General features: G+C 46.6%; 14 non-coding genes and 1 pseudogene across 14 annotated transcripts; all 15 read left to right on the forward strand.

Annotated features, from left to right (window-relative positions):
- The first annotated feature begins 843 nt into the window (after positions 1 to 843).
- On the forward strand, positions 844 to 1,034 carry LOC135012997 (U2 spliceosomal RNA). Its single transcript, XR_010211800.1, has one exon. It is a non-coding gene; the product is annotated as a U2 spliceosomal RNA (small nuclear RNA).
- A 1,265-nt stretch (positions 1,035 to 2,299) lies between these two features.
- LOC135012998 (U2 spliceosomal RNA) lies at positions 2,300 to 2,490 on the forward strand. Its single transcript, XR_010211801.1, has one exon. It is a non-coding gene; the product is annotated as a U2 spliceosomal RNA (small nuclear RNA).
- A 1,265-nt stretch (positions 2,491 to 3,755) lies between these two features.
- Positions 3,756 to 3,946, forward strand: LOC135013000 (U2 spliceosomal RNA). The gene has a single exon (XR_010211803.1). It is a non-coding gene; the product is annotated as a U2 spliceosomal RNA (small nuclear RNA).
- Positions 3,947 to 5,211: 1,265 nt separating this feature from the next.
- Positions 5,212 to 5,402, forward strand: LOC135013001 (U2 spliceosomal RNA). Its single transcript, XR_010211804.1, has one exon. It is a non-coding gene; the product is annotated as a U2 spliceosomal RNA (small nuclear RNA).
- Positions 5,403 to 6,667: 1,265 nt separating this feature from the next.
- LOC135013002 (U2 spliceosomal RNA) lies at positions 6,668 to 6,858 on the forward strand. Its single transcript, XR_010211805.1, has one exon. It is a non-coding gene; the product is annotated as a U2 spliceosomal RNA (small nuclear RNA).
- Positions 6,859 to 8,123: 1,265 nt separating this feature from the next.
- LOC135013003 (U2 spliceosomal RNA) lies at positions 8,124 to 8,314 on the forward strand. Its single transcript, XR_010211806.1, has one exon. It is a non-coding gene; the product is annotated as a U2 spliceosomal RNA (small nuclear RNA).
- A 1,265-nt stretch (positions 8,315 to 9,579) lies between these two features.
- LOC135013004 (U2 spliceosomal RNA) lies at positions 9,580 to 9,770 on the forward strand. The gene has a single exon (XR_010211807.1). It is a non-coding gene; the product is annotated as a U2 spliceosomal RNA (small nuclear RNA).
- A 1,265-nt stretch (positions 9,771 to 11,035) lies between these two features.
- On the forward strand, positions 11,036 to 11,226 carry LOC135013005 (U2 spliceosomal RNA). Its single transcript, XR_010211808.1, has one exon. It is a non-coding gene; the product is annotated as a U2 spliceosomal RNA (small nuclear RNA).
- Positions 11,227 to 12,491: 1,265 nt separating this feature from the next.
- On the forward strand, positions 12,492 to 12,682 carry LOC135013006 (U2 spliceosomal RNA). Its single transcript, XR_010211809.1, has one exon. It is a non-coding gene; the product is annotated as a U2 spliceosomal RNA (small nuclear RNA).
- A 1,265-nt stretch (positions 12,683 to 13,947) lies between these two features.
- Positions 13,948 to 14,139, forward strand: LOC135013012 (U2 spliceosomal RNA). Its single transcript, XR_010211815.1, has one exon. It is a non-coding gene; the product is annotated as a U2 spliceosomal RNA (small nuclear RNA).
- A 1,265-nt stretch (positions 14,140 to 15,404) lies between these two features.
- On the forward strand, positions 15,405 to 15,595 carry LOC135013007 (U2 spliceosomal RNA). The gene has a single exon (XR_010211810.1). It is a non-coding gene; the product is annotated as a U2 spliceosomal RNA (small nuclear RNA).
- Positions 15,596 to 16,860: 1,265 nt separating this feature from the next.
- Positions 16,861 to 17,051, forward strand: LOC135013008 (U2 spliceosomal RNA). Its single transcript, XR_010211811.1, has one exon. It is a non-coding gene; the product is annotated as a U2 spliceosomal RNA (small nuclear RNA).
- Positions 17,052 to 18,316: 1,265 nt separating this feature from the next.
- On the forward strand, positions 18,317 to 18,507 carry LOC135013009 (U2 spliceosomal RNA). Its single transcript, XR_010211812.1, has one exon. It is a non-coding gene; the product is annotated as a U2 spliceosomal RNA (small nuclear RNA).
- Positions 18,508 to 19,772: 1,265 nt separating this feature from the next.
- On the forward strand, positions 19,773 to 19,963 carry LOC135013011 (U2 spliceosomal RNA). Its single transcript, XR_010211814.1, has one exon. It is a non-coding gene; the product is annotated as a U2 spliceosomal RNA (small nuclear RNA).
- A 1,265-nt stretch (positions 19,964 to 21,228) lies between these two features.
- LOC135013014 (U2 spliceosomal RNA) lies at positions 21,229 to 21,336 on the forward strand (annotated as a pseudogene; the record flags this gene model as incomplete).

The following is a 21,336-nucleotide window of genomic DNA, read 5'->3' on the forward strand; positions in this document are numbered from 1 at the left end:
GTTTGGAACTAATTTTTATTTTTGTGGCGGTGGTGTCCACGCTGGTTGCAGGAGGTGTGGATAGTTGCTGTTACAGGCACTAAAGGCACAAGCTCTGCAGTATGTGTATATGCTGCATCCATCTCCTGGTGTGTGTCTCCCTCAAGTGGATGTCAGTTAGCAAGCCAAGCAAATGCAGTCCATACAGCCAAGCACATTGTGACATCACGTGTGTCGCATAATGATGACATCACATGTGTCGCATCATGATGACATCATAGAGTGTGCATCATGATGACTTCACAGAGCCCTCACACTGTAGTGAAAAATTGAAATCTGCCTGCCAGGATGAACGGGTTGGTTGAAACAATCCAGATTTTAGAGACAGGAGGTTCAAGGCAGCCAGGGAACCTTCCATTGCAGAATGAATGTCCCACTGCTTAAGTGATGAAGTGCAAGTGCATAGCATTGTGTCAATGTGATAATAAGCACGGAGCCAGCAGGGACAGACGGGACGGGCGGCAGACGTCTGGTGGGTGTGGTTGTCGGAGGCGGACCAAATGCAAATGATTGTGCATCAGCCAGCCAGTCAGTCAGTCAAGCAGCCAGCAAGACAGGAGAGGAGAGAGAAAACTCACGATGCAGGAGTGAGTGATGGAATGTGGTTGCGCGCGCCTGGGTGACTGCCTGCTTGTCAGTCCGGACTTCTCCTTCCTTCCTCCTCTTCTTTGCTGTCGCCGCCGCCGCCAACAAAAGTCAAGTCAATCTGCAGATAGTGTGAGCGTGCGTTGGGGAGGGTGATTCTCCATGATGGATTGTAGATCCTGTTTCGGTTGCGCCGGTCCCTCAGCCCACATTCGGGTTATCGCTTCTCGGCCTTTTGGCTAAGATCAAGTGTAGTATCTGTTCTTATCAGTTTAATATCTGATACGCCCCCTATCTGGGGGCCATATATTAAATGGATTTTTAGAACAGGGAGATGGAAGAAGAGCTTGCTCTGTCCACTCCACGCATTGACCCGGTATTGCAGTACCTCCGGGACCGGTGCACCTTTCCTATTCTGTATTCCAAAAATAGATGAATGCTGACTTCTCAGCTTATTCCCCAGGATTTGCAATGTTTTTTTGCCTGCTGCATTGATCAACTCTTGGATTTTGTAAGCATGCTTTTTATACTGTGTCAAAATTGTATTCAATCTTTGCTGTCTATTAAAATGTTACAATGGATGAATAAAAGCACCTGTGAACTACTGTGTGGAGTCTTATTTAGCGTCTACTTCTTGTCTCCATTGAATTCCCTCCTTCTGCACAAGACAAATTGAAACAGTTGATCAGCATTTGGATGTGAGGCCTACGTAGGCCTAATTCTTGAATGCAAACTAAGTACGAACGAAGAAGCCTTACCTCTTCGAAATGAATTCCTACATTTTTAACTTACTATCATGATCATCCTTTCGGCTGGTCTTTTCGACCTGTTCATGTTTGGAACTAATTTTTATTTTTGTGGCGGTGGTGTCCACGCTGGTTGCAGGAGGTGTGGATAGTTGCTGTTACAGGCACTAAAGGCACAAGCTCTGCAGTATGTGTATATGCTGCATCCATCTCCTGGTGTGTGTCTCCCTCAAGTGGATGTCAGTTAGCAAGCCAAGCAAATGCAGTCCATACAGCCAAGCACATTGTGACATCACGTGTGTCGCATAATGATGACATCACATGTGTCGCATCATGATGACATCATAGAGTGTGCATCATGATGACTTCACAGAGCCCTCACACTGTAGTGAAAAATTGAAATCTGCCTGCCAGGATGAACGGGTTGGTTGAAACAATCCAGATTTTAGAGACAGGAGGTTCAAGGCAGCCAGGGAACCTTCCATTGCAGAATGAATGTCCCACTGCTTAAGTGATGAAGTGCAAGTGCATAGCATTGTGTCAATGTGATAATAAGCACGGAGCCAGCAGGGACAGACGGGACGGGCGGCAGACGTCTGGTGGGTGTGGTTGTCGGAGGCGGACCAAATGCAAATGATTGTGCATCAGCCAGCCAGTCAGTCAGTCAAGCAGCCAGCAAGACAGGAGAGGAGAGAAAACTCACGATGCAGGAGTGAGTGATGGAATGTGGTTGCGCGCGCCTGGGTGACTGCCTGCTTGTCAGTCCGGACTTCTCCTTCCTTCCTCCTCTTCTTTGCTGTCGCCGCCGCCGCCAACAAAAGTCAAGTCAATCTGCAGATAGTGTGAGCGTGCGTTGGGGAGGGTGATTCTCCATGATGGATTGTAGATCCTGTTTCGGTTGCGCCGGTCCCTCAGCCCACATTCGGGTTATCGCTTCTCGGCCTTTTGGCTAAGATCAAGTGTAGTATCTGTTCTTATCAGTTTAATATCTGATACGCCCCCTATCTGGGGGCCATATATTAAATGGATTTTTAGAACAGGGAGATGGAAGAAGAGCTTGCTCTGTCCACTCCACGCATTGACCCGGTATTGCAGTACCTCCGGGACCGGTGCACCTTTCCTATTCTGTATTCCAAAAATAGATGAATGCTGACTTCTCAGCTTATTCCCCAGGATTTGCAATGTTTTTTTGCCTGCTGCATTGATCAACTCTTGGATTTTGTAAGCATGCTTTTTATACTGTGTCAAAATTGTATTCAATCTTTGCTGTCTATTAAAATGTTACAATGGATGAATAAAAGCACCTGTGAACTACTGTGTGGAGTCTTATTTAGCGTCTACTTCTTGTCTCCATTGAATTCCCTCCTTCTGCACAAGACAAATTGAAACAGTTGATCAGCATTTGGATGTGAGGCCTACGTAGGCCTAATTCTTGAATGCAAACTAAGTACGAACGAAGAAGCCTTACCTCTTCGAAATGAATTCCTACATTTTTAACTTACTATCATGATCATCCTTTCGGCTGGTCTTTTCGACCTGTTCATGTTTGGAACTAATTTTTATTTTTGTGGCGGTGGTGTCCACGCTGGTTGCAGGAGGTGTGGATAGTTGCTGTTACAGGCACTAAAGGCACAAGCTCTGCAGTATGTGTATATGCTGCATCCATCTCCTGGTGTGTGTCTCCCTCAAGTGGATGTCAGTTAGCAAGCCAAGCAAATGCAGTCCATACAGCCAAGCACATTGTGACATCACGTGTGTCGCATAATGATGACATCACATGTGTCGCATCATGATGACATCATAGAGTGTGCATCATGATGACTTCACAGAGCCCTCACACTGTAGTGAAAAATTGAAATCTGCCTGCCAGGATGAACGGGTTGGTTGAAACAATCCAGATTTTAGAGACAGGAGGTTCAAGGCAGCCAGGGAACCTTCCATTGCAGAATGAATGTCCCACTGCTTAAGTGATGAAGTGCAAGTGCATAGCATTGTGTCAATGTGATAATAAGCACGGAGCCAGCAGGGACAGACGGGACGGGCGGCAGACGTCTGGTGGGTGTGGTTGTCGGAGGCGGACCAAATGCAAATGATTGTGCATCAGCCAGCCAGTCAGTCAGTCAAGCAGCCAGCAAGACAGGAGAGGAGAGAAAACTCACGATGCAGGAGTGAGTGATGGAATGTGGTTGCGCGCGCCTGGGTGACTGCCTGCTTGTCAGTCCGGACTTCTCCTTCCTTCCTCCTCTTCTTTGCTGTCGCCGCCGCCGCCAACAAAAGTCAAGTCAATCTGCAGATAGTGTGAGCGTGCGTTGGGGAGGGTGATTCTCCATGATGGATTGTAGATCCTGTTTCGGTTGCGCCGGTCCCTCAGCCCACATTCGGGTTATCGCTTCTCGGCCTTTTGGCTAAGATCAAGTGTAGTATCTGTTCTTATCAGTTTAATATCTGATACGCCCCCTATCTGGGGGCCATATATTAAATGGATTTTTAGAACAGGGAGATGGAAGAAGAGCTTGCTCTGTCCACTCCACGCATTGACCCGGTATTGCAGTACCTCCGGGACCGGTGCACCTTTCCTATTCTGTATTCCAAAAATAGATGAATGCTGACTTCTCAGCTTATTCCCCAGGATTTGCAATGTTTTTTTGCCTGCTGCATTGATCAACTCTTGGATTTTGTAAGCATGCTTTTTATACTGTGTCAAAATTGTATTCAATCTTTGCTGTCTATTAAAATGTTACAATGGATGAATAAAAGCACCTGTGAACTACTGTGTGGAGTCTTATTTAGCGTCTACTTCTTGTCTCCATTGAATTCCCTCCTTCTGCACAAGACAAATTGAAACAGTTGATCAGCATTTGGATGTGAGGCCTACGTAGGCCTAATTCTTGAATGCAAACTAAGTACGAACGAAGAAGCCTTACCTCTTCGAAATGAATTCCTACATTTTTAACTTACTATCATGATCATCCTTTCGGCTGGTCTTTTCGACCTGTTCATGTTTGGAACTAATTTTTATTTTTGTGGCGGTGGTGTCCACGCTGGTTGCAGGAGGTGTGGATAGTTGCTGTTACAGGCACTAAAGGCACAAGCTCTGCAGTATGTGTATATGCTGCATCCATCTCCTGGTGTGTGTCTCCCTCAAGTGGATGTCAGTTAGCAAGCCAAGCAAATGCAGTCCATACAGCCAAGCACATTGTGACATCACGTGTGTCGCATAATGATGACATCACATGTGTCGCATCATGATGACATCATAGAGTGTGCATCATGATGACTTCACAGAGCCCTCACACTGTAGTGAAAAATTGAAATCTGCCTGCCAGGATGAACGGGTTGGTTGAAACAATCCAGATTTTAGAGACAGGAGGTTCAAGGCAGCCAGGGAACCTTCCATTGCAGAATGAATGTCCCACTGCTTAAGTGATGAAGTGCAAGTGCATAGCATTGTGTCAATGTGATAATAAGCACGGAGCCAGCAGGGACAGACGGGACGGGCGGCAGACGTCTGGTGGGTGTGGTTGTCGGAGGCGGACCAAATGCAAATGATTGTGCATCAGCCAGCCAGTCAGTCAGTCAAGCAGCCAGCAAGACAGGAGAGGAGAGAAAACTCACGATGCAGGAGTGAGTGATGGAATGTGGTTGCGCGCGCCTGGGTGACTGCCTGCTTGTCAGTCCGGACTTCTCCTTCCTTCCTCCTCTTCTTTGCTGTCGCCGCCGCCGCCAACAAAAGTCAAGTCAATCTGCAGATAGTGTGAGCGTGCGTTGGGGAGGGTGATTCTCCATGATGGATTGTAGATCCTGTTTCGGTTGCGCCGGTCCCTCAGCCCACATTCGGGTTATCGCTTCTCGGCCTTTTGGCTAAGATCAAGTGTAGTATCTGTTCTTATCAGTTTAATATCTGATACGCCCCCTATCTGGGGGCCATATATTAAATGGATTTTTAGAACAGGGAGATGGAAGAAGAGCTTGCTCTGTCCACTCCACGCATTGACCCGGTATTGCAGTACCTCCGGGACCGGTGCACCTTTCCTATTCTGTATTCCAAAAATAGATGAATGCTGACTTCTCAGCTTATTCCCCAGGATTTGCAATGTTTTTTTGCCTGCTGCATTGATCAACTCTTGGATTTTGTAAGCATGCTTTTTATACTGTGTCAAAATTGTATTCAATCTTTGCTGTCTATTAAAATGTTACAATGGATGAATAAAAGCACCTGTGAACTACTGTGTGGAGTCTTATTTAGCGTCTACTTCTTGTCTCCATTGAATTCCCTCCTTCTGCACAAGACAAATTGAAACAGTTGATCAGCATTTGGATGTGAGGCCTACGTAGGCCTAATTCTTGAATGCAAACTAAGTACGAACGAAGAAGCCTTACCTCTTCGAAATGAATTCCTACATTTTTAACTTACTATCATGATCATCCTTTCGGCTGGTCTTTTCGACCTGTTCATGTTTGGAACTAATTTTTATTTTTGTGGCGGTGGTGTCCACGCTGGTTGCAGGAGGTGTGGATAGTTGCTGTTACAGGCACTAAAGGCACAAGCTCTGCAGTATGTGTATATGCTGCATCCATCTCCTGGTGTGTGTCTCCCTCAAGTGGATGTCAGTTAGCAAGCCAAGCAAATGCAGTCCATACAGCCAAGCACATTGTGACATCACGTGTGTCGCATAATGATGACATCACATGTGTCGCATCATGATGACATCATAGAGTGTGCATCATGATGACTTCACAGAGCCCTCACACTGTAGTGAAAAATTGAAATCTGCCTGCCAGGATGAACGGGTTGGTTGAAACAATCCAGATTTTAGAGACAGGAGGTTCAAGGCAGCCAGGGAACCTTCCATTGCAGAATGAATGTCCCACTGCTTAAGTGATGAAGTGCAAGTGCATAGCATTGTGTCAATGTGATAATAAGCACGGAGCCAGCAGGGACAGACGGGACGGGCGGCAGACGTCTGGTGGGTGTGGTTGTCGGAGGCGGACCAAATGCAAATGATTGTGCATCAGCCAGCCAGTCAGTCAGTCAAGCAGCCAGCAAGACAGGAGAGGAGAGAAAACTCACGATGCAGGAGTGAGTGATGGAATGTGGTTGCGCGCGCCTGGGTGACTGCCTGCTTGTCAGTCCGGACTTCTCCTTCCTTCCTCCTCTTCTTTGCTGTCGCCGCCGCCGCCAACAAAAGTCAAGTCAATCTGCAGATAGTGTGAGCGTGCGTTGGGGAGGGTGATTCTCCATGATGGATTGTAGATCCTGTTTCGGTTGCGCCGGTCCCTCAGCCCACATTCGGGTTATCGCTTCTCGGCCTTTTGGCTAAGATCAAGTGTAGTATCTGTTCTTATCAGTTTAATATCTGATACGCCCCCTATCTGGGGGCCATATATTAAATGGATTTTTAGAACAGGGAGATGGAAGAAGAGCTTGCTCTGTCCACTCCACGCATTGACCCGGTATTGCAGTACCTCCGGGACCGGTGCACCTTTCCTATTCTGTATTCCAAAAATAGATGAATGCTGACTTCTCAGCTTATTCCCCAGGATTTGCAATGTTTTTTTGCCTGCTGCATTGATCAACTCTTGGATTTTGTAAGCATGCTTTTTATACTGTGTCAAAATTGTATTCAATCTTTGCTGTCTATTAAAATGTTACAATGGATGAATAAAAGCACCTGTGAACTACTGTGTGGAGTCTTATTTAGCGTCTACTTCTTGTCTCCATTGAATTCCCTCCTTCTGCACAAGACAAATTGAAACAGTTGATCAGCATTTGGATGTGAGGCCTACGTAGGCCTAATTCTTGAATGCAAACTAAGTACGAACGAAGAAGCCTTACCTCTTCGAAATGAATTCCTACATTTTTAACTTACTATCATGATCATCCTTTCGGCTGGTCTTTTCGACCTGTTCATGTTTGGAACTAATTTTTATTTTTGTGGCGGTGGTGTCCACGCTGGTTGCAGGAGGTGTGGATAGTTGCTGTTACAGGCACTAAAGGCACAAGCTCTGCAGTATGTGTATATGCTGCATCCATCTCCTGGTGTGTGTCTCCCTCAAGTGGATGTCAGTTAGCAAGCCAAGCAAATGCAGTCCATACAGCCAAGCACATTGTGACATCACGTGTGTCGCATAATGATGACATCACATGTGTCGCATCATGATGACATCATAGAGTGTGCATCATGATGACTTCACAGAGCCCTCACACTGTAGTGAAAAATTGAAATCTGCCTGCCAGGATGAACGGGTTGGTTGAAACAATCCAGATTTTAGAGACAGGAGGTTCAAGGCAGCCAGGGAACCTTCCATTGCAGAATGAATGTCCCACTGCTTAAGTGATGAAGTGCAAGTGCATAGCATTGTGTCAATGTGATAATAAGCACGGAGCCAGCAGGGACAGACGGGACGGGCGGCAGACGTCTGGTGGGTGTGGTTGTCGGAGGCGGACCAAATGCAAATGATTGTGCATCAGCCAGCCAGTCAGTCAGTCAAGCAGCCAGCAAGACAGGAGAGGAGAGAAAACTCACGATGCAGGAGTGAGTGATGGAATGTGGTTGCGCGCGCCTGGGTGACTGCCTGCTTGTCAGTCCGGACTTCTCCTTCCTTCCTCCTCTTCTTTGCTGTCGCCGCCGCCGCCAACAAAAGTCAAGTCAATCTGCAGATAGTGTGAGCGTGCGTTGGGGAGGGTGATTCTCCATGATGGATTGTAGATCCTGTTTCGGTTGCGCCGGTCCCTCAGCCCACATTCGGGTTATCGCTTCTCGGCCTTTTGGCTAAGATCAAGTGTAGTATCTGTTCTTATCAGTTTAATATCTGATACGCCCCCTATCTGGGGGCCATATATTAAATGGATTTTTAGAACAGGGAGATGGAAGAAGAGCTTGCTCTGTCCACTCCACGCATTGACCCGGTATTGCAGTACCTCCGGGACCGGTGCACCTTTCCTATTCTGTATTCCAAAAATAGATGAATGCTGACTTCTCAGCTTATTCCCCAGGATTTGCAATGTTTTTTTGCCTGCTGCATTGATCAACTCTTGGATTTTGTAAGCATGCTTTTTATACTGTGTCAAAATTGTATTCAATCTTTGCTGTCTATTAAAATGTTACAATGGATGAATAAAAGCACCTGTGAACTACTGTGTGGAGTCTTATTTAGCGTCTACTTCTTGTCTCCATTGAATTCCCTCCTTCTGCACAAGACAAATTGAAACAGTTGATCAGCATTTGGATGTGAGGCCTACGTAGGCCTAATTCTTGAATGCAAACTAAGTACGAACGAAGAAGCCTTACCTCTTCGAAATGAATTCCTACATTTTTAACTTACTATCATGATCATCCTTTCGGCTGGTCTTTTCGACCTGTTCATGTTTGGAACTAATTTTTATTTTTGTGGCGGTGGTGTCCACGCTGGTTGCAGGAGGTGTGGATAGTTGCTGTTACAGGCACTAAAGGCACAAGCTCTGCAGTATGTGTATATGCTGCATCCATCTCCTGGTGTGTGTCTCCCTCAAGTGGATGTCAGTTAGCAAGCCAAGCAAATGCAGTCCATACAGCCAAGCACATTGTGACATCACGTGTGTCGCATAATGATGACATCACATGTGTCGCATCATGATGACATCATAGAGTGTGCATCATGATGACTTCACAGAGCCCTCACACTGTAGTGAAAAATTGAAATCTGCCTGCCAGGATGAACGGGTTGGTTGAAACAATCCAGATTTTAGAGACAGGAGGTTCAAGGCAGCCAGGGAACCTTCCATTGCAGAATGAATGTCCCACTGCTTAAGTGATGAAGTGCAAGTGCATAGCATTGTGTCAATGTGATAATAAGCACGGAGCCAGCAGGGACAGACGGGACGGGCGGCAGACGTCTGGTGGGTGTGGTTGTCGGAGGCGGACCAAATGCAAATGATTGTGCATCAGCCAGCCAGTCAGTCAGTCAAGCAGCCAGCAAGACAGGAGAGGAGAGAAAACTCACGATGCAGGAGTGAGTGATGGAATGTGGTTGCGCGCGCCTGGGTGACTGCCTGCTTGTCAGTCCGGACTTCTCCTTCCTTCCTCCTCTTCTTTGCTGTCGCCGCCGCCGCCAACAAAAGTCAAGTCAATCTGCAGATAGTGTGAGCGTGCGTTGGGGAGGGTGATTCTCCATGATGGATTGTAGATCCTGTTTCGGTTGCGCCGGTCCCTCAGCCCACATTCGGGTTATCGCTTCTCGGCCTTTTGGCTAAGATCAAGTGTAGTATCTGTTCTTATCAGTTTAATATCTGATACGCCCCCTATCTGGGGGCCATATATTAAATGGATTTTTAGAACAGGGAGATGGAAGAAGAGCTTGCTCTGTCCACTCCACGCATTGACCCGGTATTGCAGTACCTCCGGGACCGGTGCACCTTTCCTATTCTGTATTCCAAAAATAGATGAATGCTGACTTCTCAGCTTATTCCCCAGGATTTGCAATGTTTTTTTGCCTGCTGCATTGATCAACTCTTGGATTTTGTAAGCATGCTTTTTATACTGTGTCAAAATTGTATTCAATCTTTGCTGTCTATTAAAATGTTACAATGGATGAATAAAAGCACCTGTGAACTACTGTGTGGAGTCTTATTTAGCGTCTACTTCTTGTCTCCATTGAATTCCCTCCTTCTGCACAAGACAAATTGAAACAGTTGATCAGCATTTGGATGTGAGGCCTACGTAGGCCTAATTCTTGAATGCAAACTAAGTACGAACGAAGAAGCCTTACCTCTTCGAAATGAATTCCTACATTTTTAACTTACTATCATGATCATCCTTTCGGCTGGTCTTTTCGACCTGTTCATGTTTGGAACTAATTTTTATTTTTGTGGCGGTGGTGTCCACGCTGGTTGCAGGAGGTGTGGATAGTTGCTGTTACAGGCACTAAAGGCACAAGCTCTGCAGTATGTGTATATGCTGCATCCATCTCCTGGTGTGTGTCTCCCTCAAGTGGATGTCAGTTAGCAAGCCAAGCAAATGCAGTCCATACAGCCAAGCACATTGTGACATCACGTGTGTCGCATAATGATGACATCACATGTGTCGCATCATGATGACATCATAGAGTGTGCATCATGATGACTTCACAGAGCCCTCACACTGTAGTGAAAAATTGAAATCTGCCTGCCAGGATGAACGGGTTGGTTGAAACAATCCAGATTTTAGAGACAGGAGGTTCAAGGCAGCCAGGGAACCTTCCATTGCAGAATGAATGTCCCACTGCTTAAGTGATGAAGTGCAAGTGCATAGCATTGTGTCAATGTGATAATAAGCACGGAGCCAGCAGGGACAGACGGGACGGGCGGCAGACGTCTGGTGGGTGTGGTTGTCGGAGGCGGACCAAATGCAAATGATTGTGCATCAGCCAGCCAGTCAGTCAGTCAAGCAGCCAGCAAGACAGGAGAGGAGAGAAAACTCACGATGCAGGAGTGAGTGATGGAATGTGGTTGCGCGCGCCTGGGTGACTGCCTGCTTGTCAGTCCGGACTTCTCCTTCCTTCCTCCTCTTCTTTGCTGTCGCCGCCGCCGCCAACAAAAGTCAAGTCAATCTGCAGATAGTGTGAGCGTGCGTTGGGGAGGGTGATTCTCCATGATGGATTGTAGATCCTGTTTCGGTTGCGCCGGTCCCTCAGCCCACATTCGGGTTATCGCTTCTCGGCCTTTTGGCTAAGATCAAGTGTAGTATCTGTTCTTATCAGTTTAATATCTGATACGCCCCCTATCTGGGGGCCATATATTAAATGGATTTTTAGAACAGGGAGATGGAAGAAGAGCTTGCTCTGTCCACTCCACGCATTGACCCGGTATTGCAGTACCTCCGGGACCGGTGCACCTTTCCTATTCTGTATTCCAAAAATAGATGAATGCTGACTTCTCAGCTTATTCCCCAGGATTTGCAATGTTTTTTTGCCTGCTGCATTGATCAACTCTTGGATTTTGTAAGCATGCTTTTTATACTGTGTCAAAATTGTATTCAATCTTTGCTGTCTATTAAAATGTTACAATGGATGAATAAAAGCACCTGTGAACTACTGTGTGGAGTCTTATTTAGCGTCTACTTCTTGTCTCCATTGAATTCCCTCCTTCTGCACAAGACAAATTGAAACAGTTGATCAGCATTTGGATGTGAGGCCTACGTAGGCCTAATTCTTGAATGCAAACTAAGTACGAACGAAGAAGCCTTACCTCTTCGAAATGAATTCCTACATTTTTAACTTACTATCATGATCATCCTTTCGGCTGGTCTTTTCGACCTGTTCATGTTTGGAACTAATTTTTATTTTTGTGGCGGTGGTGTCCACGCTGGTTGCAGGAGGTGTGGATAGTTGCTGTTACAGGCACTAAAGGCACAAGCTCTGCAGTATGTGTATATGCTGCATCCATCTCCTGGTGTGTGTCTCCCTCAAGTGGATGTCAGTTAGCAAGCCAAGCAAATGCAGTCCATACAGCCAAGCACATTGTGACATCACGTGTGTCGCATAATGATGACATCACATGTGTCGCATCATGATGACATCATAGAGTGTGCATCATGATGACTTCACAGAGCCCTCACACTGTAGTGAAAAATTGAAATCTGCCTGCCAGGATGAACGGGTTGGTTGAAACAATCCAGATTTTAGAGACAGGAGGTTCAAGGCAGCCAGGGAACCTTCCATTGCAGAATGAATGTCCCACTGCTTAAGTGATGAAGTGCAAGTGCATAGCATTGTGTCAATGTGATAATAAGCACGGAGCCAGCAGGGACAGACGGGACGGGCGGCAGACGTCTGGTGGGTGTGGTTGTCGGAGGCGGACCAAATGCAAATGATTGTGCATCAGCCAGCCAGTCAGTCAGTCAAGCAGCCAGCAAGACAGGAGAGGAGAGAAAACTCACGATGCAGGAGTGAGTGATGGAATGTGGTTGCGCGCGCCTGGGTGACTGCCTGCTTGTCAGTCCGGACTTCTCCTTCCTTCCTCCTCTTCTTTGCTGTCGCCGCCGCCGCCAACAAAAGTCAAGTCAATCTGCAGATAGTGTGAGCGTGCGTTGGGGAGGGTGATTCTCCATGATGGATTGTAGATCCTGTTTCGGTTGCGCCGGTCCCTCAGCCCACATTCGGGTTATCGCTTCTCGGCCTTTTGGCTAAGATCAAGTGTAGTATCTGTTCTTATCAGTTTAATATCTGATACGCCCCCTATCTGGGGGCCATATATTAAATGGATTTTTAGAACAGGGAGATGGAAGAAGAGCTTGCTCTGTCCACTCCACGCATTGACCCGGTATTGCAGTACCTCCGGGACCGGTGCACCTTTCCTATTCTGTATTCCAAAAATAGATGAATGCTGACTTCTCAGCTTATTCCCCAGGATTTGCAATGTTTTTTTGCCTGCTGCATTGATCAACTCTTGGATTTTGTAAGCATGCTTTTTATACTGTGTCAAAATTGTATTCAATCTTTGCTGTCTATTAAAATGTTACAATGGATGAATAAAAGCACCTGTGAACTACTGTGTGGAGTCTTATTTAGCGTCTACTTCTTGTCTCCATTGAATTCCCTCCTTCTGCACAAGACAAATTGAAACAGTTGATCAGCATTTGGATGTGAGGCCTACGTAGGCCTAATTCTTGAATGCAAACTAAGTACGAACGAAGAAGCCTTACCTCTTCGAAATGAATTCCTACATTTTTAACTTACTATCATGATCATCCTTTCGGCTGGTCTTTTCGACCTGTTCATGTTTGGAACTAATTTTTATTTTTGTGGCGGTGGTGTCCACGCTGGTTGCAGGAGGTGTGGATAGTTGCTGTTACAGGCACTAAAGGCACAAGCTCTGCAGTATGTGTATATGCTGCATCCATCTCCTGGTGTGTGTCTCCCTCAAGTGGATGTCAGTTAGCAAGCCAAGCAAATGCAGTCCATACAGCCAAGCACATTGTGACATCACGTGTGTCGCATAATGATGACATCACATGTGTCGCATCATGATGACATCATAGAGTGTGCATCATGATGACTTCACAGAGCCCTCACACTGTAGTGAAAAATTGAAATCTGCCTGCCAGGATGAACGGGTTGGTTGAAACAATCCAGATTTTAGAGACAGGAGGTTCAAGGCAGCCAGGGAACCTTCCATTGCAGAATGAATGTCCCACTGCTTAAGTGATGAAGTGCAAGTGCATAGCATTGTGTCAATGTGATAATAAGCACGGAGCCAGCAGGGACAGACGGGACGGGCGGCAGACGTCTGGTGGGTGTGGTTGTCGGAGGCGGACCAAATGCAAATGATTGTGCATCAGCCAGCCAGTCAGTCAGTCAAGCAGCCAGCAAGACAGGAGAGGAGAGAAAACTCACGATGCAGGAGTGAGTGATGGAATGTGGTTGCGCGCGCCTGGGTGACTGCCTGCTTGTCAGTCCGGACTTCTCCTTCCTTCCTCCTCTTCTTTGCTGTCGCCGCCGCCGCCAACAAAAGTCAAGTCAATCTGCAGATAGTGTGAGCGTGCGTTGGGGAGGGTGATTCTCCATGATGGATTGTAGATCCTGTTTCGGTTGCGCCGGTCCCTCAGCCCACATTCGGGTTATCGCTTCTCGGCCTTTTGGCTAAGATCAAGTGTAGTATCTGTTCTTATCAGTTTAATATCTGATACGCCCCCTATCTGGGGGCCATATATTAAATGGATTTTTAGAACAGGGAGATGGAAGAAGAGCTTGCTCTGTCCACTCCACGCATTGACCCGGTATTGCAGTACCGTCCGGGACCGGTGCACCTTTCCTATTCTGTATTCCAAAAATAGATGAATGCTGACTTCTCAGCTTATTCCCCAGGATTTGCAATGTTTTTTTGCCTGCTGCATTGATCAACTCTTGGATTTTGTAAGCATGCTTTTTATACTGTGTCAAAATTGTATTCAATCTTTGCTGTCTATTAAAATGTTACAATGGATGAATAAAAGCACCTGTGAACTACTGTGTGGAGTCTTATTTAGCGTCTACTTCTTGTCTCCATTGAATTCCCTCCTTCTGCACAAGACAAATTGAAACAGTTGATCAGCATTTGGATGTGAGGCCTACGTAGGCCTAATTCTTGAATGCAAACTAAGTACGAACGAAGAAGCCTTACCTCTTCGAAATGAATTCCTACATTTTTAACTTACTATCATGATCATCCTTTCGGCTGGTCTTTTCGACCTGTTCATGTTTGGAACTAATTTTTATTTTTGTGGCGGTGGTGTCCACGCTGGTTGCAGGAGGTGTGGATAGTTGCTGTTACAGGCACTAAAGGCACAAGCTCTGCAGTATGTGTATATGCTGCATCCATCTCCTGGTGTGTGTCTCCCTCAAGTGGATGTCAGTTAGCAAGCCAAGCAAATGCAGTCCATACAGCCAAGCACATTGTGACATCACGTGTGTCGCATAATGATGACATCACATGTGTCGCATCATGATGACATCATAGAGTGTGCATCATGATGACTTCACAGAGCCCTCACACTGTAGTGAAAAATTGAAATCTGCCTGCCAGGATGAACGGGTTGGTTGAAACAATCCAGATTTTAGAGACAGGAGGTTCAAGGCAGCCAGGGAACCTTCCATTGCAGAATGAATGTCCCACTGCTTAAGTGATGAAGTGCAAGTGCATAGCATTGTGTCAATGTGATAATAAGCACGGAGCCAGCAGGGACAGACGGGACGGGCGGCAGACGTCTGGTGGGTGTGGTTGTCGGAGGCGGACCAAATGCAAATGATTGTGCATCAGCCAGCCAGTCAGTCAGTCAAGCAGCCAGCAAGACAGGAGAGGAGAGAAAACTCACGATGCAGGAGTGAGTGATGGAATGTGGTTGCGCGCGCCTGGGTGACTGCCTGCTTGTCAGTCCGGACTTCTCCTTCCTTCCTCCTCTTCTTTGCTGTCGCCGCCGCCGCCAACAAAAGTCAAGTCAATCTGCAGATAGTGTGAGCGTGCGTTGGGGAGGGTGATTCTCCATGATGGATTGTAGATCCTGTTTCGGTTGCGCCGGTCCCTCAGCCCACATTCGGGTTATCGCTTCTCGGCCTTTTGGCTAAGATCAAGTGTAGTATCTGTTCTTATCAGTTTAATATCTGATACGCCCCCTATCTGGGGGCCATATATTAAATGGATTTTTAGAACAGGGAGATGGAAGAAGAGCTTGCTCTGTCCACTCCACGCATTGACCCGGTATTGCAGTACCTCCGGGACCGGTGCACCTTTCCTATTCTGTATTCCAAAAATAGATGAATGCTGACTTCTCAGCTTATTCCCCAGGATTTGCAATGTTTTTTTGCCTGCTGCATTGATCAACTCTTGGATTTTGTAAGCATGCTTTTTATACTGTGTCAAAATTGTATTCAATCTTTGCTGTCTATTAAAATGTTACAATGGATGAATAAAAGCACCTGTGAACTACTGTGTGGAGTCTTATTTAGCGTCTACTTCTTGTCTCCATTGAATTCCCTCCTTCTGCACAAGACAAATTGAAACAGTTGATCAGCATTTGGATGTGAGGCCTACGTAGGCCTAATTCTTGAATGCAAACTAAGTACGAACGAAGAAGCCTTACCTCTTCGAAATGAATTCCTACATTTTTAACTTACTATCATGATCATCCTTTCGGCTGGTCTTTTCGACCTGTTCATGTTTGGAACTAATTTTTATTTTTGTGGCGGTGGTGTCCACGCTGGTTGCAGGAGGTGTGGATAGTTGCTGTTACAGGCACTAAAGGCACAAGCTCTGCAGTATGTGTATATGCTGCATCCATCTCCTGGTGTGTGTCTCCCTCAAGTGGATGTCAGTTAGCAAGCCAAGCAAATGCAGTCCATACAGCCAAGCACATTGTGACATCACGTGTGTCGCATAATGATGACATCACATGTGTCGCATCATGATGACATCATAGAGTGTGCATCATGATGACTTCACAGAGCCCTCACACTGTAGTGAAAAATTGAAATCTGCCTGCCAGGATGAACGGGTTGGTTGAAACAATCCAGATTTTAGAGACAGGAGGTTCAAGGCAGCCAGGGAACCTTCCATTGCAGAATGAATGTCCCACTGCTTAAGTGATGAAGTGCAAGTGCATAGCATTGTGTCAATGTGATAATAAGCACGGAGCCAGCAGGGACAGACGGGACGGGCGGCAGACGTCTGGTGGGTGTGGTTGTCGGAGGCGGACCAAATGCAAATGATTGTGCATCAGCCAGCCAGTCAGTCAGTCAAGCAGCCAGCAAGACAGGAGAGGAGAGAAAACTCACGATGCAGGAGTGAGTGATGGAATGTGGTTGCGCGCGCCTGGGTGACTGCCTGCTTGTCAGTCCGGACTTCTCCTTCCTTCCTCCTCTTCTTTGCTGTCGCCGCCGCCGCCAACAAAAGTCAAGTCAATCTGCAGATAGTGTGAGCGTGCGTTGGGGAGGGTGATTCTCCATGATGGATTGTAGATCCTGTTTCGGTTGCGCCGGTCCCTCAGCCCACATTCGGGTTATCGCTTCTCGGCCTTTTGGCTAAGATCAAGTGTAGTATCTGTTCTTATCAGTTTAATATCTGATACGCCCCCTATCTGGGGGCCATATATTAAATGGATTTTTAGAACAGGGAGATGGAAGAAGAGCTTGCTCTGTCCACTCCACGCATTGACCCGGTATTGCAGTACCTCCGGGACCGGTGCACCTTTCCTATTCTGTATTCCAAAAATAGATGAATGCTGACTTCTCAGCTTATTCCCCAGGATTTGCAATGTTTTTTTGCCTGCTGCATTGATCAACTCTTGGATTTTGTAAGCATGCTTTTTATACTGTGTCAAAATTGTATTCAATCTTTGCTGTCTATTAAAATGTTACAATGGATGAATAAAAGCACCTGTGAACTACTGTGTGGAGTCTTATTTAGCGTCTACTTCTTGTCTCCATTGAATTCCCTCCTTCTGCACAAGACAAATTGAAACAGTTGATCAGCATTTGGATGTGAGGCCTACGTAGGCCTAATTCTTGAATGCAAACTAAGTACGAACGAAGAAGCCTTACCTCTTCGAAATGAATTCCTACATTTTTAACTTACTATCATGATCATCCTTTCGGCTGGTCTTTTCGACCTGTTCATGTTTGGAACTAATTTTTATTTTTGTGGCGGTGGTGTCCACGCTGGTTGCAGGAGGTGTGGATAGTTGCTGTTACAGGCACTAAAGGCACAAGCTCTGCAGTATGTGTATATGCTGCATCCATCTCCTGGTGTGTGTCTCCCTCAAGTGGATGTCAGTTAGCAAGCCAAGCAAATGCAGTCCATACAGCCAAGCACATTGTGACATCACGTGTGTCGCATAATGATGACATCACATGTGTCGCATCATGATGACATCATAGAGTGTGCATCATGATGACTTCACAGAGCCCTCACACTGTAGTGAAAAATTGAAATCTGCCTGCCAGGATGAACGGGTTGGTTGAAACAATCCAGATTTTAGAGACAGGAGGTTCAAGGCAGCCAGGGAACCTTCCATTGCAGAATGAATGTCCCACTGCTTAAGTGATGAAGTGCAAGTGCATAGCATTGTGTCAATGTGATAATAAGCACGGAGCCAGCAGGGACAGACGGGACGGGCGGCAGACGTCTGGTGGGTGTGGTTGTCGGAGGCGGACCAAATGCAAATGATTGTGCATCAGCCAGCCAGTCAGTCAGTCAAGCAGCCAGCAAGACAGGAGAGGAGAGAAAACTCACGATGCAGGAGTGAGTGATGGAATGTGGTTGCGCGCGCCTGGGTGACTGCCTGCTTGTCAGTCCGGACTTCTCCTTCCTTCCTCCTCTTCTTTGCTGTCGCCGCCGCCGCCAACAAAAGTCAAGTCAATCTGCAGATAGTGTGAGCGTGCGTTGGGGAGGGTGATTCTCCATGATGGATTGTAGATCCTGTTTCGGTTGCGCCGGTCCCTCAGCCCACATTCGGGTTATCGCTTCTCGGCCTTTTGGCTAAGATCAAGTGTAGTATCTGTTCTTATCAGTTTAATATCTGATACGCCCCCTATCTGGGGGCCATATATTAAATGGATTTTTAGAACAGGGAGATGGAAGAAGAGCTTGCTCTGTCCACTCCACGCATTGACCCGGTATTGCAGTACCTCCGGGACCGGTGCACCTTTCCTATTCTGTATTCCAAAAATAGATGAATGCTGACTTCTCAGCTTATTCCCCAGGATTTGCAATGTTTTTTTGCCTGCTGCATTGATCAACTCTTGGATTTTGTAAGCATGCTTTTTATACTGTGTCAAAATTGTATTCAATCTTTGCTGTCTATTAAAATGTTACAATGGATGAATAAAAGCACCTGTGAACTACTGTGTGGAGTCTTATTTAGCGTCTACTTCTTGTCTCCATTGAATTCCCTCCTTCTGCACAAGACAAATTGAAACAGTTGATCAGCATTTGGATGTGAGGCCTACGTAGGCCTAATTCTTGAATGCAAACTAAGTACGAACGAAGAAGCCTTACCTCTTCGAAATGAATTCCTACATTTTTAACTTACTATCATGATCATCCTTTCGGCTGGTCTTTTCGACCTGTTCATGTTTGGAACTAATTTTTATTTTTGTGGCGGTGGTGTCCACGCTGGTTGCAGGAGGTGTGGATAGTTGCTGTTACAGGCACTAAAGGCACAAGCTCTGCAGTATGTGTATATGCTGCATCCATCTCCTGGTGTGTGTCTCCCTCAAGTGGATGTCAGTTAGCAAGCCAAGCAAATGCAGTCCATACAGCCAAGCACATTGTGACATCACGTGTGTCGCATAATGATGACATCACATGTGTCGCATCATGATGACATCATAGAGTGTGCATCATGATGACTTCACAGAGCCCTCACACTGTAGTGAAAAATTGAAATCTGCCTGCCAGGATGAACGGGTTGGTTGAAACAATCCAGATTTTAGAGACAGGAGGTTCAAGGCAGCCAGGGAACCTTCCATTGCAGAATGAATGTCCCACTGCTTAAGTGATGAAGTGCAAGTGCATAGCATTGTGTCAATGTGATAATAAGCACGGAGCCAGCAGGGACAGACGGGACGGGCGGCAGACGTCTGGTGGGTGTGGTTGTCGGAGGCGGACCAAATGCAAATGATTGTGCATCAGCCAGCCAGTCAGTCAGTCAAGCAGCCAGCAAGACAGGAGAGGAGAGAAAACTCACGATGCAGGAGTGAGTGATGGAATGTGGTTGCGCGCGCCTGGGTGACTGCCTGCTTGTCAGTCCGGACTTCTCCTTCCTTCCTCCTCTTCTTTGCTGTCGCCGCCGCCGCCAACAAAAGTCAAGTCAATCTGCAGATAGTGTGAGCGTGCGTTGGGGAGGGTGATTCTCCATGATGGATTGTAGATCCTGTTTCGGTTGCGCCGGTCCCTCAGCCCACATTCGGGTTATCGCTTCTCGGCCTTTTGGCTAAGATCAAGTGTAGTATCTGTTCTTATCAGTTTAATATCTGATACGCCCCCTATCTGGGGGCCATATATTAAATGGATTTTTAGAACAGGGAGATGGAAGAAGAGCTTGCTCTGTCCACTCCACGCATTGACCCGGTATTGCAGTACCTCCGGGACCGGTGCACCTTTCCTATTCTGTATTCCAAAAATAGATGAATGCTGACTTCTCAGCTTATTCCCCAGGATTTGCAATGTTTTTTTGCCTGCTGCATTGATCAACTCTTGGATTTTGTAAGCATGCTTTTTATACTGTGTCAAAATTGTATTCAATCTTTGCTGTCTATTAAAATGTTACAATGGATGAATAAAAGCACCTGTGAACTACTGTGTGGAGTCTTATTTAGCGTCTACTTCTTGTCTCCATTGAATTCCCTCCTTCTGCACAAGACAAATTGAAACAGTTGATCAGCATTTGGATGTGAGGCCTACGTAGGCCTAATTCTTGAATGCAAACTAAGTACGAACGAAGAAGCCTTACCTCTTCGAAATGAATTCCTACATTTTTAACTTACTATCATGATCATCCTTTCGGCTGGTCTTTTCGACCTGTTCATGTTTGGAACTAATTTTTATTTTTGTGGCGGTGGTGTCCACGCTGGTTGCAGGAGGTGTGGATAGTTGCTGTTACAGGCACTAAAGGCACAAGCTCTGCAGTATGTGTATATGCTGCATCCATCTCCTGGTGTGTGTCTCCCTCAAGTGGATGTCAGTTAGCAAGCCAAGCAAATGCAGTCCATACAGCCAAGCACATTGTGACATCACGTGTGTCGCATAATGATGACATCACATGTGTCGCATCATGATGACATCATAGAGTGTGCATCATGATGACTTCACAGAGCCCTCACACTGTAGTGAAAAATTGAAATCTGCCTGCCAGGATGAACGGGTTGGTTGAAACAATCCAGATTTTAGAGACAGGAGGTTCAAGGCAGCCAGGGAACCTTCCATTGCAGAATGAATGTCCCACTGCTTAAGTGATGAAGTGCAAGTGCATAGCATTGTGTCAATGTGATAATAAGCACGGAGCCAGCAGGGACAGACGGGACGGGCGGCAGACGTCTGGTGGGTGTGGTTGTCGGAGGCGGACCAAATGCAAATGATTGTGCATCAGCCAGCCAGTCAGTCAGTCAAGCAGCCAGCAAGACAGGAGAGGAGAGAAAACTCACGATGCAGGAGTGAGTGATGGAATGTGGTTGCGCGCGCCTGGGTGACTGCCTGCTTGTCAGTCCGGACTTCTCCTTCCTTCCTCCTCTTCTTTGCTGTCGCCGCCGCCGCCAACAAAAGTCAAGTCAATCTGCAGATAGTGTGAGCGTGCGTTGGGGAGGGTGATTCTCCATGATGGATTGTAGATCCTGTTTCGGTTGCGCCGGTCCCTCAGCCCACATTCGGGTTATCGCTTCTCGGCCTTTTGGCTAAGATCAAGTGTAGTATCTGTTCTTATCAGTTTAATATCTGATACGCCCCCTATCTGGGGGCCATATATTAAATGGATTTTTAGAA

Source organism: Pseudophryne corroboree, unplaced genomic scaffold (assembly GCF_028390025.1).
Source record: "Pseudophryne corroboree isolate aPseCor3 unplaced genomic scaffold, aPseCor3.hap2 scaffold_2621, whole genome shotgun sequence".
NCBI classification, from domain to species: domain Eukaryota; kingdom Metazoa; phylum Chordata; class Amphibia; order Anura; family Myobatrachidae; genus Pseudophryne; species Pseudophryne corroboree.